The 15,526-nt window shown below is 48.0% G+C and overlaps 1 pseudogene; it reads left to right on the forward strand.

Annotated features, from left to right (window-relative positions):
* The first annotated feature begins 532 nt into the window (after positions 1-532).
* On the forward strand, positions 533-3,652 carry LOC139002642 (basigin-like; annotated as a pseudogene).
* Positions 3,653-15,526: the final 11,874 nt, after the last annotated feature.

Raw genomic sequence — 15,526 nt, forward strand, 5'->3', positions numbered from 1 at the left:
AGAAATAACATCGGCTGGGATGTAGAGAAATTGGAACCTTTGTGCACTGTTGGAGGAATGTGAAATGGTACAGCGCTATGAAAAACAGTATGGAGTTTCCTCAAAAAAATTAAAAATAAAATCATCATATGATCTAGCAATTCCACTTCTGAATATAGATCCAAAAGAATTGAAAATAAGGTCTGGAAGAGATATTTGTTCATAGTAGCATTATTCACAATAGCCACAAAATTATCAACCCAAGTGTCTATCTATAGATGAATAGATAAAATTCTGTATATACAGATAATGGAATATTATTCAGCCTTAAAAAGGAATGAAATTATGAACCATGCTACAACATAGATGAATCAAACTACATAATAAAAGCCTAATATGCAAATTGTCCCCTTGGGCTGTCATTGGACCAGGAGACCAGGAGTTTGACCACTTGCTATGACGTGTGCTGACCACCAGGGGGCGGCGCGGACCATGGCGGGCATCGGCAACAAGGTGCTGGCAGTGGGTGGCAGTGGAGGCCCTGCCCACCTCGATGGGCCGCAGCAGGATGGTGGAGCAGGTGAGCAGGCGGTGCCAGGCAAAGGCCGGGTGCCAAGTGGGGCTACAGGGCTGTGAGGCTGGGGATGCAAGCTGGGGCCTGATCCCCGCAGGCCACCCCGAGGGACCCCACCCGTGCATGAATTCGTACACCAGGCCTTTAGTGTTAAGTAAAAGAAATCAGTCACCAAAAGACAAATACTGTATGTGAAGCATCCATCTTATATAAAAACTGCTGTTTGAAATTTTAAGCCTGCATTTTGGCTTCTGTAAATGCTTGCTGGCTTAAATAATAAGGAAAACAAGACTACTCCCATTTCAGAGGGGCCATTAAACCTTTTCCAGACGAAGTTATCAGTGCTGGCGTCAGGCCAAGCCTTTGGTTGAGGTCTCAAAGCCCCAGCACGTGGGGCCCTTTAAGAACTTGCAAAGGGGACCGGAAAACTCCATATTGGGGAGACAAAAAGGGTAAAAATATAAATACAAGAAGCTTCCTGTGTGACGGGGGCCCAGAATCTGAGAGACATTTTCCTCTGGGCCCCAGCGTAATAATAATAAATGTAACTCCACCTCTCTAAGGCTTAGAGTCTCAGCGTTGCTTGGTTCTTCTCCGGTTTTCTGTAACAGGTACCTGGAGCAGTCAAATTCATAGAGACAAGGAGTAGAATGGGGTTGCCTAGGTGGGAATGCAGAATTGTTTAATGGGTACAGTTTCATTTTTGCAAGATGAAAAGAGCTCTGGAGACTGGTTGCACAACAGTGTGAATGTACTTAACACTATTGAACTGTAATTTAAAAGTGGTTAAGATGGTAAATTTTGTCCTGTGTATTTTATTACTATTAAAAATGTTACCACTGTTAATAAATTAAAAATTTCATTACATTTTTGTTGTTTTACTGCAGGTAAAATAAATATTTATCAAAAATCTTAAACTTGGCATGCACGTGGCCCACCTTCCAGGTTCTTTTTTTTTTATTTATTTAATATATTTTATTGATTTTTTACAGAGAGGAAGGGAGAGAGATAGTTAGAAACATCGATCAGCTGCCTCCTGCACATCTCCGACTGGGAATGTGTCCACAACCAAGGTACATGCCCCTGACCGGAATTGAACCCGGGACCTTTCAGTCCGCAGGCGGACACTCTATCCACTGAGCCAAACCAGTTTCAGCTTTCCAGGTTCTTTTTTTTTTTTTTTTTTTTTTTAATCCTCACCTGAGGACATTTTTCCCATTGATTTTTAGAGAGAGTGGAAGGGAGAAAGACAGAGAGAAACACTGATGTGAGAGAGACACATTGATCTGTTGCCTCCTGCATGCCCCCAACCAGGGCCAGGAGCCTGTAACTGAGGTATTGCCCTTGACCGGAATTAAACCTGGACACTTCAGTCCACAGGCCGACACTCTATCCACTGACACAACCAGCTAGGGCTTTAAAATATATATATATTTTCTGTAACAGGTACCTGGAGCAGTCAAATTCATAGAGACAAGGAGTAGAATGGTGGTTGCCTAGGTGGTAATGCAGAGTTGTTTAATGGGTACAGTTTCATTTTTGCAAGATGAAAAGGGTTCTGGAGACTGGTTGCAAGATATATATATATATATATATATCTTTATTGTTGAAGTATTACATATGTCCTCTTTTTCCCCCCATTGATCTCTTCTAGCCTGCGCCCTGCCCTCCACCCCAGGCCTTCACCACCCTATTGTCTGAGTCCGTGGGTTTTGCATACATATATGTATACGAGTTCATTGGTTGATCTCTTCCCACCCACACACCCTCTCCTGCCTTCCCTCTGAGGTTGACAGTCCGATCCATGCATCTATGACTTTGGATCTATTTTTGTTCATCAGTTTATGTTGTTCATTAGATTCCACATATGAGTGAGATCATGTGATACTTATCTTTCTCTGGCTCATTTCGCTCAGCATAATACTCTCCAGGTCCATTCATGCCATAGCAAATGGTAAGAGTCCTTCCTTTTTTGCAGCTGTGTAGTATTCCATCGTGTAGATGTACCACAGTTTTTTTTAATCCACTCATCTGCTGATGGGCACTTAAGCTGTTTCCAAATCTTAGCTATGGTGAATTGTGCTGCTATGAACATAGGGTGCATATATTCTTTCTGATTTCTTAGGAAATATTCCTAGAAGTGGGATCACTGGGTCAAATGGGAGTTCCACACTGTGGATTCAAATTACGTTTTCTCTCATTTTTAAAGAAACTAAACTAGGGTTTTCTTTATGTAGAATTCCATTCCTTAGAGATTTTGTTTAATTTTTTGAGGAAATTCCATACTGTTTTCCACAGAGGTTGCACCAGTTCGCATTTTCGCCAGCCGTGCACCAGGGTTCCCTCCGGGTTCTTAGATCGCCAGGGTTGGGTGGTTGGCGACTGGCGGCAGGGTCGGCAGGGACGTGGCAGGCACGACTCCTGGTTCTGGAGCTCACCCTGCTTGGCTCCGGGCGAGCAGTATCTCGACTTCCATAGTTGATGTTGGCACCAAAACGTGCCTCACCTGCACCTTGAACGACAGTGACACGGAGATGCTAGGACCCCGCTGGACGAGGGGGACAGGGTGCTTGCAGGAGGACGGGAAGCCCCACCCGGCAATGCAGGACCAGGGACTCCTGCACTTCCTCTCGGAGCTGCAGGCAGAACCACCGGTGGGTGTGAACGGCCCCCCAAGATTAAGGCTGTGAGGAAGGCAGGGCAGGTCACCGAGGGGGAGACGGTTGTGCTGGCCTGCAAGTCCGTCTTCTCCCCCAGGTGCCCCTGGGTTTGGCACACGATGTTCGAGGTGCGACCAGGTTCTCACCAACCACTCCCAGAGCAAGTTCGTGCTGCCCTCGGAGGCCAAGACGGAGTTGCACACCCGGAGCCTAGACCTGGAGGCCGACACTGGAAAGAATGCCTGCAATGGCACCAATGCAGAGGGCGCGGCCAGCCGTCAGCACGCGGCGTGTGCGCAACCGCCTGATGCCCTCTGGCCCGCCCTGGTATCGGGGCCGAGGAGCTGCTGGTCGCCATCACCTTCATCTAGAAGCCGCGGAGCCGGCGGATGACGAGGACACGGGCTCTGCTCCTCGAGGAGCAGCGGGCACCACGTGAACCACAAAGGCACGCGTCAGCCAGAGCGAGGCCCGCTTCTGTGCAGAGGAGCCTGCGTTCCTGGGGGTTGCGCCATCCCAAGTCCTCTCCTCTTACAGGAAACTACCCTGCGAAGCGGACCACGCTGTGGATTCAAATCACGTTTTCTCCCATTTTTAAAAGAAACTAAACTAGGGTTTTCTCTACAGAATTCCATTCCTTAGGAATTTTGTTTCTTATTTTTAAGAGCATCCCAGGGGAGCCCGAGGATATGCCGGGAGCCTCTGCTGTCCCCTGCTCATCCCTTCCCTGTTCCCTCCTTGCACCCCCAACCCATACCCTCCATGTCCCCTGGGCATTTTAATTTAGCCTCTGGTCCATCATGCTGGGGGGGGGGGGGGGGGGGGGGTGCGGGCTGTGGAGGGCAGACTGGCTTTTCCCTGAGACTCCTCCTTCCACAGCTCACCTCCTGGGGCTGCTTTCTGCTGCTTCCCTGCCCTTTCAGAAGGTCACCTGACGCCTGGCAGCTGCCTGCTTGAAGCAAGTCCTGTCACATCACCGCAGGCCCGGCCCATGTGACCTGGTGCAGCCTGACTTCATGGCTGCCCCTCAGGGTTTCCCCTCCTTGCCTCTGCCAGCCCCATGCAGGGGGATGGGGGACGTGTGTGTGTGACCATCATGGAGCGGGAGTTGCTGTAACAGCCCCATTCCCATCATTCCCATCTGTGTCCGTGGTGACTGAGGAAACCCCCTTCCCAGCTGGGCCTGAGGCTTGCTCCTCCACAGCGTCCTGACTCACATGGGAACCCCCCACCCCACCTGCCTGCTCACCAATAAAGGCTGACCCACAAAAGTAACGAAAATCTGAAACTTGCCTGGCCAGAGTGGTGCATGCAGGAGGCAGTTTCTAACTCTCTCCCATCCTCTCTGAAATCAATAAAAATATTTTTAAAAAATCTTAAACTTATAGAAAAGTCTAAGGAGTTAAAGATGTAATATATCTCATAAATGATATGTAAAAGTTCATAAAGAAATAAAAGTTATCCTTAACTCTACTACCCAGTGATAATAACATGATATACTTCCTCCCTATTTTGAACATAGAGGTGTTTATATCTATCTCTCCATCTATAATTTATATCATTCAATAGATACAGTTATATATACATTACTTTTTCACTTAGCTGTATTATGAGCATTTAAAAAATCTCCTATATCATGATTTTTAAAAATAGCTTCCTTGTGTTCAATCATAGGGACCTAATAAAATTTATTCAAGTGGTCTTTGATTTCTGAACATTTAGGTGGTTTAAAGTTTCTCAATATTTTAAGCAATACGGTGATACACATCCTATCTATACCCTATTACCCATATTTCTGATCATTTTCTTAGAATAATTTCCCAGAAGTAAAGTTCCTGAGCCAAAAACGGAGTTTGGAGGCCAGTGGCACACACTGACTGGGGCCACTGCTGGCCCAGTGCTCAGCTCTCTGTCCCTTCCGCTGCTCATAAGAACCCAGGCTTTCTCTCCTTTGACTTCTGTTAGATCAACTCCTGCAGGTGCTGGGGAACTAAATGCTCTGGAAATCAAAGTAAGACAGAGGCCTTGTGTTTCTATGGGCTAACTTTGCAGGTTCAAATGACCTCTTACAAGGAGTCCAGAATCTCTGTTGCTGGAAAGGGCTGAGCGACGGCCTCATTCAACCCTGTCATTTTACAGAGTAGGGAAGTGAGGCACGCAGGAGGAATAACATTCCTTTTTCTTGATGGATGGACTGAGCTAAAACTGAGCTTGGTCCATCGCCCCAGGGAGGGTCACCGCAGAGAGGACATTCTCCAGCTCACGGGACCAAGTGCCAGGGTCCAGAACAGCTGCGGGGTCAGCCGGGGCCATCTTTTGACAGCCTGAGTGACAACTGCCTTGTGGCCACATCCTGGCACTCAGGAGGCACCAGTAAAACTCTACAGGACAGCAGCTCAGACGCCTCTCCTGCAGTAAATTCCTGAAACCACATCTCAGATTTGCAGCACAGGCGGCCCTTCCATGGACAGGCATGTGGGTAAGTGGTCTGTACTTGGCCAGAGAGAGGCAGAGAAGACCCAGACTTGCTCTGTGCAAGAAATGGAGTGTGTGTGGGGGGGGTCTTACCTTTACTGAGCATCTGCTAAGTGTCAGACCCTGTGGTGGGCACCCACCTTATTTTCCTGAGTCCTCAATACCACCTGTGAAGTAGGCATTAGCCCCTTTTTGCAGATGAGGCTCAGAAAAGGTTAAAAAAAAAACACCACACACAACAACAAAACAAAACAAAACAAAAACTTGACTAAGGGTCAAACTGATAGCAAATACAGCCAGGATTCCAGCCCAGGCTGACCAATGGCTGCAATGTTCTCACCACACCACTCATTGCTCACAAGAACCGGAACACACTTCAGCATCTATCTATATAAAAGCCTAAACGACTGTCGCAACCGAAACAACTGAACGGACGACCGAATAGGCTGCGTGGGACGACCAGGCCAGCAGGGGGGGGCAGTTGGAGGCAATCAGGCAGGCAGGCAGAGGCAGTTAGGGGTGAGCAGGCTGGCAGGGGGGGTAGTTAGGGGCAATCAGGCAGGCAGGCAGGTGAGCAATTAGGAGCCAGCAGTCCAAGATTGTGAAGGGGATGTCCAACTGCTGGTTTAGACCCAATCCCTGGACCTAAACAGGCAGTATCACATGCCCCAAAGGGTCCCAGATTAGAGAGAGTGCAAGCTGGGCTGAGGAGACCCTCCTCCCGAGCATGAATTTCATGCACTTGGCCTCTAGTACATAATAAAAAAGATACACCGTCGTGCACATGACTGGATACTGGCTTCACACCACAATAAGAGGACAAGTGAGTTCAGTCAAGTGTGTCATGAGGTTGCAGTGTAGTCCCTTCTAGCTCCAAGGCTCCAAGAATCGTGGGGTTCTGGTAGGAGTATGGGGACTAACCTGAGGGCCTGTATCCAACTATCCTGAAGATGACCATAAGCAAGAGGCAGCCGCTGTGGGGAGGGAAGGACCTTGTGCTAGGGGTCCAGGACCTGGTGCCACTCCTGTCTGAGCCAGGCCAGCTGTGTGAGCCTGGCTGGCCCACATCACCTTTCTGAACTTAGTTGTTCACATGTACAGCGCGCTACCTCCTCCTCCTCCAGCCACCACCCCTTTCCCTCCTTCCCCTCCGCCAAGTGCCATCTATACTTGCCTCCAAGTCTGTTCTCCTATTATTTTTCTTAATTACATTCATTATAAATTACATTGTAAATAAAAACAACATATTAAATGTTATAAAGAACTAGAGGCTCGATGCATGAAATTCGTGCAAGGGGCTTGGCCCTTGCAGTCCCGGCTTTATCCGGAAGGTCGTCTGGAAGGTCATTTGGCTGTTTGGTCTAATTAGCATATTAGCTCTTTATTATATAGGATATTAAACAAACCTGTGCACTTGCCAGTCAGCTTAAGAAATATTGGGGATTGAGCCCACAACCCGGGCATGTGCCCTGAATGGGAATCAAACTGTGACTTCCTGGTTCATAGGTTGACACTCAACCACTAAGTCACACCAGCCAGACTCATTAAACTTTTTTTAAAATATATTTTATTTAATTGATTTTTTTACAGAGAGGAAGGGAGAGGGATAGAGAGTTAGAATTATCGATGAGAGAGAAACATCCATCAGCTGCCTCCTGCACGCCCCCTACTGGGGATGTGCCCGCAACCAAGGTACATGCCCTTGACAGGTATCAAACCTGGGACCCTTGAGTCCGCAGGCCGACGCTCTATCCACTGAGCCAAACCGGTTACAGCTCATTAAACTTTTATGTATTTATGTATCCCTAAATTTTATATAAATGTTGTCTCATTATATGTACCTTGCCACTTTTAAAATTTCTTATGGAGCCAAAACCAGTTTGGCTCAGTGGATAGAGCGTCGGCCTGTGGACTGAAAGGTCCCAGGTTCGATTCCGGTCAAGGGCATGTACCTGGGTTGAGGGCACATCCCCAGTAGGAGATGTGCAGGAGGCAGCTGATCGATGTCTCTCTCTCTCATCGATGTTTCTAACTCTCTATCTCTCTCCCTTCCTCTCTGTAAAAAATCAATAAAATATATTTAAAAAAAAAATTTCTTATGGATTGAATTGTCCCCCCCCCCTCCCCAAAAAAAGAAAAAAGATTGTGTTGTGAGTCCTAACCCCCAGTACCCCACTACTACCGGATGTGACCTTTTTTGGACATAGGGTCTCCCCAGAGCTACTCAAATTAAGATGAGGTCATTAGTGTGAGCCCTAACCCACTATGGCTGGTGTCCTTATAAAAGGGGGGAATTTGCACACAGAGGCACGCACACAGGGAGAATGACATGTGAACACTGCTATTATGCTGCCAAGGAATGACGAGAAGCTGAGAGGCCTGGAACAGATCCTCCCTCGGGCTTTCAGAGGGAGCGCGGCCTTGCCAGCGCTTGGATCTTGGACTTCTCGCCTCCAGCGTGGTGAGAACACTGCAGCTATTGGTCGACCTGGCTGGAATCCCGAGAGAATCTATTTCTGTGTTTCAGCCACCCAGCCTTTGGTACTTTGTTTTGGGAGCCCCAGGAAAAGGAATACATCGTTCCACACTATAGTCTTGAAATTCACTCTTGAATGAATGAAGCTGAGGTTTAACATTTCCTTTGCCATGTTCCATTATAAGACACTAGAGGCCCAGTGCACAAAAATCATGCACTGGTAGGGTCTTAGCTGCTGCCAGCTGCGGGCCTCCCTTCCCCAGGCTGCCCCGCCCCCTGGTCGAACTCCCGGAAGAACTATCGGTCGAGGGGACAATTTGCATAGTACACTTTAATTATATAGGATACCACCATTTATCCATTTTACCTTGAAAAGTTATATGGCTTGCTGACACATCTTTCTGACATTGCAAAGGGAGCTGCCTTGAACTTCCTGCGGAGTGTACCCCACTGGGAACTGCCCCTCTGGTACAGGGCAAATGCACATCTCGCCTGGGTAAGGTGATTCTAATTGCTATCCCCTTTGCCAACCTGGCAGGTGTAAAATGCTATTTCCTAGTGTCTTCAATTTGCATTTTCCTGATTCCCAAAGTAGTTAAGCATCTTTTTATATGTTTACTGACAATGCATGTTTTCTCTTTTGCAAAAGAGTTGCATTTTCCTTGTCTTTTTTATCACTTATTTGTAAGAGTTCATTGTATTGGTTATGTTTTACAACTATCTTCTCTTCCTATTTTGCATCTTTTTGTTTTACTTATTTATAGCTTTTTGTTTTATTTACTTATTGCTTCCTTTGAGGAACAGAAGGTTTTCATTATTTTTTTTTCCTTTTAAGTAGACTTTATATGTGTGGGCAGTTTCAGATTCACAGAAAAATTACAGAGCAGAAAGTACAGAGAGCTCCCAAGCAGCCCCTGCCCCCACACATGTACAGCCACTCCCCCCAACACCCCCCACCAGAGGGATACACTCGCTGCAATTGCTTTACCTACATTGATACATTATCAGCTTTTCATTTTCACGGTAGGATTTGTTCATTCTTTTCCTCACAGTCAGTGCTTTCAAAAAATCCTTTGGACCTCAAGGTCACAGAGATATGCTCCTACACTCCCTTCTTAATGGTTTATATTCTGCCTGTCACATCACTAATGGACCCGGAATTGATTTTTGAGGCTGCTGTGTAGCAAGCATCGGCAGTGGGAAGGAGAACCTGCTTTTCTCACAAGGTTATTGTGAAGATCAGAAGAGGAGATGTGTGAGCCAGGCCTCTGGCAACTGTAAAACAATTACAAGTACAGCGCCTATGATACTGATTTGGTGGCAGATGAGGACGGAAGGCTGCGTCAGCCCCTGATTCGCTAATAAATCGGTGGCATGTTAGACTGCCAATAGGCCAGGCAGAAACACAAGCACCTCCCCGCTCTGAGGCTGGAGGACAAGTGTGGTCTTTGCAAGAAAGCAAGTTTCCAGTAAAACCACTGTGGTTGGTCTCCCCTCCGCCCACAGTGCCCACTCCATCTGCCACCTCACATTAGCAAACGAGGTTGCAGATGTGGTCCTGACTCATAGAGAGGTGACACGCGAACTCATTTTTTTGGTTGATGTTTCTTTGTTAAATGGCATTTAAATATATAAGATAAATATCAAAAATATAAATCTTTGTTTTACTATGGTTGCAAATATCAAAAAATTTCTATATGTGACACAGCACCAGAGTTAAGTTAGGGTTTTTCAAAATGCTGACACACCGAGCTCAAAAGGTTCGCCATCACTGGCCTAAGTAGTACAGCTGTCCTCTCCGAGTCTTAGCTTCAAGATAGTAAAAAGAATAGGATTGGCTTAACAAAAGCTTTATCTTTCTTAAAGATAAAAAATAAAGGGAGTTGCCCCTGCTGGTGTAAATCAGTTGGTTTGTGCATTGTCCTCTACACCAAAGGGTGACAGGTTTGATTCCCAGATTCCCAGTCAAGGCAAATACCTTGAGTTCTATCCCCAGTTGGGGCACTTTCAGGAGGCAACCAATAGATGTTTCTCTCTCACATCGAAGTTTCTCTCTCTCTCTCTCTCTCTCTCTCTCTCTCTCTCTCCCTCTCTCTCTTCCTCTCAAATTAATAAAAACATGTCCTCAGGTGAGGATTAAAATTAAAGAAAGTTGAGCCCAGCCCGTGTGTCTCAATGGTTGAGCGTCGACCTATGAACCAGGAGGTTATGGTTTAATTCCCGATCAGGGCGCATGCCTCGGTTGCAGGCTCGATCTCCAGTGTGTGGTGTGCAGGAGGTAGCCGATCAATGATTCTCTCTCATCATGGATGTTTCTCTCTCTCTTCCTTTCCCTCTCCCTTCCTCTCTGAGATAAATATATATGTATATGTAAAGTTGAGTAATCTCTGAAACAGAAAGGCAGTTCTGGAATGGAGAATTTTGAGGTTTCCCTCACCTAGTACCAGAAATCTTTATCTTCGGCCAACTGTAACCACCATTTGTGCCCTCCCTTCACCCCTGCAGCTCCTCCCGCACCTCCCACCCCCTCCCTACTCTCTGGTGTGAATTACCCCAATGGCTCCTCCTGCAGCTGCTTCTGGGGCAGGGACCATACCTCCCACTTCCCTTCCCTGATTTGTTCCTTCCCTTCAGGTCCAGAAGTCCCCACCCCTGCCCTCCCTGCTCCCGCCATGCCCAGGTCAAACTGGCTCAGTTTGATTCCTGGTCAGGGCACATGTGCGGGTTGTGGGCTCGATCCCCAGTAGGGGGCGTGCAGGAGGCAGCCAATCAATGATTCTCTCTTATCATTGGTGTTTCTGTCTCTCTGCATCTCCCTTCCTCTCTAAAATCAATAAAAATATATATTTAAAACCAACAACTTCAACTTGGCCTCCCTTCAGGACTCACTGCCTTAGCCCACTGAACTGAGTCACTAATCGCTTCCTCGTCTGTCTATTGGGGCTCACCACTCCTGCCCCATCTGGCTCAGGGGGGAATGCGCTTTGTAACTTGTGCAGTAGGCCTGACACAACACAGGTAAGACCCGATTTTCTTCAGTTGGGAAGGTGGGCTGCAGCCTCTGGGAGTGGTAACGCACGTCATTGCGACCACCATCCTATGGTTGATCCTCAAGTCTCACTGAAATCATCTGATGACTGATATTTGAAGCTTTCTCAGGCAAGCCCCCTCTCCTTCCCTTAGGGAGCTCCCAGTTCCTCCAGGCCAAGGCCAACTCATTCATCTCTGCCCGCCTCCGCCTTTCCTTTTCACCTAACAAATCCACACGTCGCACGGGGCTAGCTCATCATGTACGTTCATTACTTGTTTGTTAGTTTTATTTCGACCAGCATGTATGTCTCTGGCAACCGCAGGCATGAGCTTACGCTATTAAACTGGGTTTTGTTTTTTGTGATTTTAGAAATTTATATATTTTCATTGATTTCAGAGAGAAAGGGAAAGGGAGAGAGAAATAGAAACATCAATGATGAGAGAGAATCATTGCTCGGCTGCCTCCTGCACGCCCCCAACTGGGGATAGAGCCTGCAACCTGGGCATGTGCCCTGACCAGACTTGAACCATGACAGCCTGGTTCATGGGCCGACACTCAACCACTGAGCCACACTCATGGGGCTAACCTTGTTTTTGTTGTTGGTAATCCTCACTCGAAAATATTTTTTCCATTGATTTTCAGAGTGAGTGGAAGGGAAGGAGGCAGGGGGAAAGAGAGAGAGAGAGGGAGAGAGAGAAGGAAACTAACATGGATTGGTTACCTTCTGCACGCACCCCAACCAGGGCCTAGGATCACACCTGCAACCCAGGTACATGCCCTTGACCAGAAATAGAACCTGTGACCCTTTGGTGCACTGGCCAATGTTCTAGCCTGAGCAACACAGACCAGGGCAGAGCTATTAAACTTTACAACATAACAAAGGCAGAGGGACAGATTAATAACAATTCATCCCAAAGGTGAGAGTACACCCTAGGGGTTTTTAAAGAGGCACCAGGGCAAAAGATCTGAGATGGCCACTCAAATTGGAAAGTCCTCTGACCCCAAGGTGTGTGTGTAGGGGGGAGAGGCGGGGAGGGGAGGGAAGGGTGATGGGACTGTGGCTAGAGCAGTGTCTGTGTGTTTGGTGGGTGGGTGTGGATGCATTTGTGGAATGTATAGCTTTCCTTTGACTCAAATCCTTCTCACCTAGTGTCAGATTGGGTGTTAGAAGCCTGATAAAGGGCAATTCTAGGCCAGACCAATGATGAAAAGAACGCCCCTCCCCCACTCCCTCACCCCCTCCACCCCCCACTCCCCACCCCCCACGTTGAGTTATTTAGTTCCTCTCACAGGTTCTGGACCCCCGTGGTGGCCAGCCTGGCAGGCTGCTGCCTGTCTTCTGTCTCTGCCGGGTTCTCCTTCTCATCACCGCCCCCTAATCCCCAATCAGTCTTGCTATCTGCTCTGCCACAGACCTGAGGTCAGCCCGTCTGAGTCAACTGTTTCTGGTCCAAAGACAAGCCCCTGCCTGAAACAGCTCACCAAGGGAGAGGTGCGCTCTGCGCTGTCAGCCCAGGCCCCACGGGCCCCTGGCTCAGTGGTCTTGGGAAGAGCCCTCTCTCTGGGCCCCTGCACCCACTAAAGATCGGTCCTGCCGAAACCGGTTTGGCTCAGTGGATAGAGCGTCGGCCTGCGGACTGAAAGGTCCCAGGTTCGATTCCGGTCAAGGGCATGTACCTGGGTTGCGGGCACATCCCCACTAGGAGATGTGCAGGAGGCAGCTGATCGGTGTTCCTCTCTCATCGATGTTTTTAACTCTCTATCTCTCTCCCTTCCTCTCTGTAGAAAATCAATAAAATATATTAAAAAAAAAAAAAATCGGTCCTGGCCCTTGATTGGCTCCTTCACCCCCCCGACTGAGTGACCCTGGGCAACTGGCCTCTTTTCTCTGAGCCTGTTCCTGCCTCCATAAAAGAAGACAGCAACACCGACTCTCAGGGCTGTTGTGAGCATTAAATGGAAAAACATCGTCTCCCAAACTTCAGTCTTTCTCTTTCCCATCACAGTTTTAACCAGGCCTGCACATCACCTGCTCTATTTTTTATTTGGTTTTTGTCACTAAATCAACTTTTAATCATCTCACTTTATACAAAATATATGTTGCTGAAGAACACGGAGCTCATACAATAGATAGATTCATATACGCAGCCCCTCTTGTTCCTTTGAATTGATCCATTTGGCTCCAAATCCTTCAATTCTTGGTCAGGCCCGGCCTCTTTGGAGCTGGCTAGATTCCTTTCTAATGCTCATTACAGCGAATGCTTACTTATTAAAATGCGAAGTCCGGCAGCCTGGTGCAGCATGCTTCGGGAGACCCTGCAGGAACGAATGGGCAGCTGGGCCCATGCCCTGTCCTAGGCAGATGGGCAGTGGCTGTGAGCCGCGGGGAAACCTCTGCCTGGGGGAGTCACTAGCCACTTGGAGAGCCAGGACGAGGGCCCTCCATGCGGCCCGCCCCAGGCCCACGCCCAGAGCAGAGAGCGGGACTCAGGGGACAGGGAGCGCGAGGCCTGACTGTGAAGTGAGAGTCAGCTCGTCCTGGGTGTCACCTTCAGGCCGCCGCCCTAGCGCACACCTCCCGCCAGCTGGTACTTGAGAACCGAGTGCGAGGAGGCTGGGACCCGGGAAGGAGTGAGGGCAGGATGTTGCTCTTCAGCATAGCTCAGGCCTCTGGTGCTGTGTGGCCAGGCGGGGCCTGACTCCATGAGCTCGGAGTGGCCTGTCCTCACCAGGATTTAAAATGTTTTTTTAAAAATATATTTTATTGATTTTTTACAGAGAGGAAGGGAGAGAGACAGAGAGTTAGAAACATCGATCAGCTGCCTCCCGCACATCTCCCACGGGGATGTGCCCGCAACCCAGGTACAACCCAGGTACATGCCCTTGACCGGAATCGAACCTGGGACCTTTCAGTCCGCAGGCCGACGCTCTCTCCACTGAGCCAAACCGGTTTCGGCCCTCACCAGGATTTAAGTGTTTGGGGACTGGAGCTTTATCTCTTCAAAAACAAGTCCATTAAGTTGTGCACTGGGGCCTGCATATAACAATCCTTAATTGGGCTCCGCACCTTCAGCATAGAAGGCCCTTCACGCTCTCCACTTGCTACCTCACAGCCGCCCTATGAGGTACAGCCGGCCCTCAGTATCTGCAGGTGACAGGAGAGGGGTTGGTTCCAAGACCCCTGCCCATGCCGAAATCCTCAGATGCTCAAGTCCCTCCTGTCAAATAGTGCAGTATTTGCATCTAATCTTCCCTCCCATATACTTTAAATCATCTCTGCATTACTTTTAAACCTAATACAATGTAAATCAGTGGCTCTCAACCTTCTGGCCCTTTAAATACAGTCCCTCATGTTGTGACCCAACCATAAAATTATTTTCGTTGCTACTTCATAACTGTAATGTTGCTACTGTGATGAATCGTAATGTAAATATCTGATATGCAGGATGGTCTTAGGCGACCCCTGTGAAAGGGTCGTTCAACTGCCAAAGGGGTCGCAACCCACAGGTTGAGAACCCTTGATGTAAATAGTACGTAAATAGTTGCCAACTATATTGTTTAGGGAATACTATAATGACAAGGGGGAAAAAAAGCCTGTACATGCTCAGTACAGACACAACTATCTGAGGCCTAACTACAGAGTACATGTCAGCAACACCGGAACTTCTCTTTAGTTTCTGTCTGAGGTTGGTTGAATTCGCAGATGTGGGACCCACAGATACAAAGGCCAGCTGCATAGTCAGGGCAACTGCAGGACGGCTACCCCAGTTCACAGACGAAGAAATGGGGGTTCAGAGAGATGAACCCCCAGGACAGTATGCGGTGGGAGGCAGTGAGGATGTTTACTGAACGGCCACTTCGTGCTGGCCCCTCCCCCACCTCACCTCGTCTGGTCCTTGCAGCAGTGCTGTGAGGTACGGACTATCAGCTGAGTCAGCAAGGTCAGGAATCCTACCCACTTACAGGCAGCCCCCACTTCCAGCCAAGTTATATTCCAAGATGTTGTCAAAGGCATTTTCCCACTGAAAATTACCTCAATATTACTGTTTTTAGGTATTCAGCCTCGTCCAAGGAGGGCCAATAACCCACAATATTTCAGGACATTAGCAAAATTTTATAATCCAGTCGTCAAAACAGAAAAGCAATAGCATTTGACAAGAAATTACTTTTTGCCTTGAATGCATGCCTGAGCCTCTGAGGCCAGGTAGAAGAATGAACATAATTTCCCCTGGCCTCCTATTTTAAAATTTAAAGGAAAAAAATGGAACCGGGGGTCGGGGGTTGGGGGAACAGTGGAGAGCAGGCTGGGAAAAGGACAGTCATAGGCAGGG

The sequence above is a fragment of the Myotis yumanensis genome, unplaced genomic scaffold (assembly GCF_028538775.1).
Source record: "Myotis yumanensis isolate MYYU_CA2020_CCGP unplaced genomic scaffold, mMyoYum1.0.hap1 SCAF_2, whole genome shotgun sequence".
Taxonomy (NCBI): Eukaryota; Metazoa; Chordata; class Mammalia; order Chiroptera; family Vespertilionidae; genus Myotis; species Myotis yumanensis.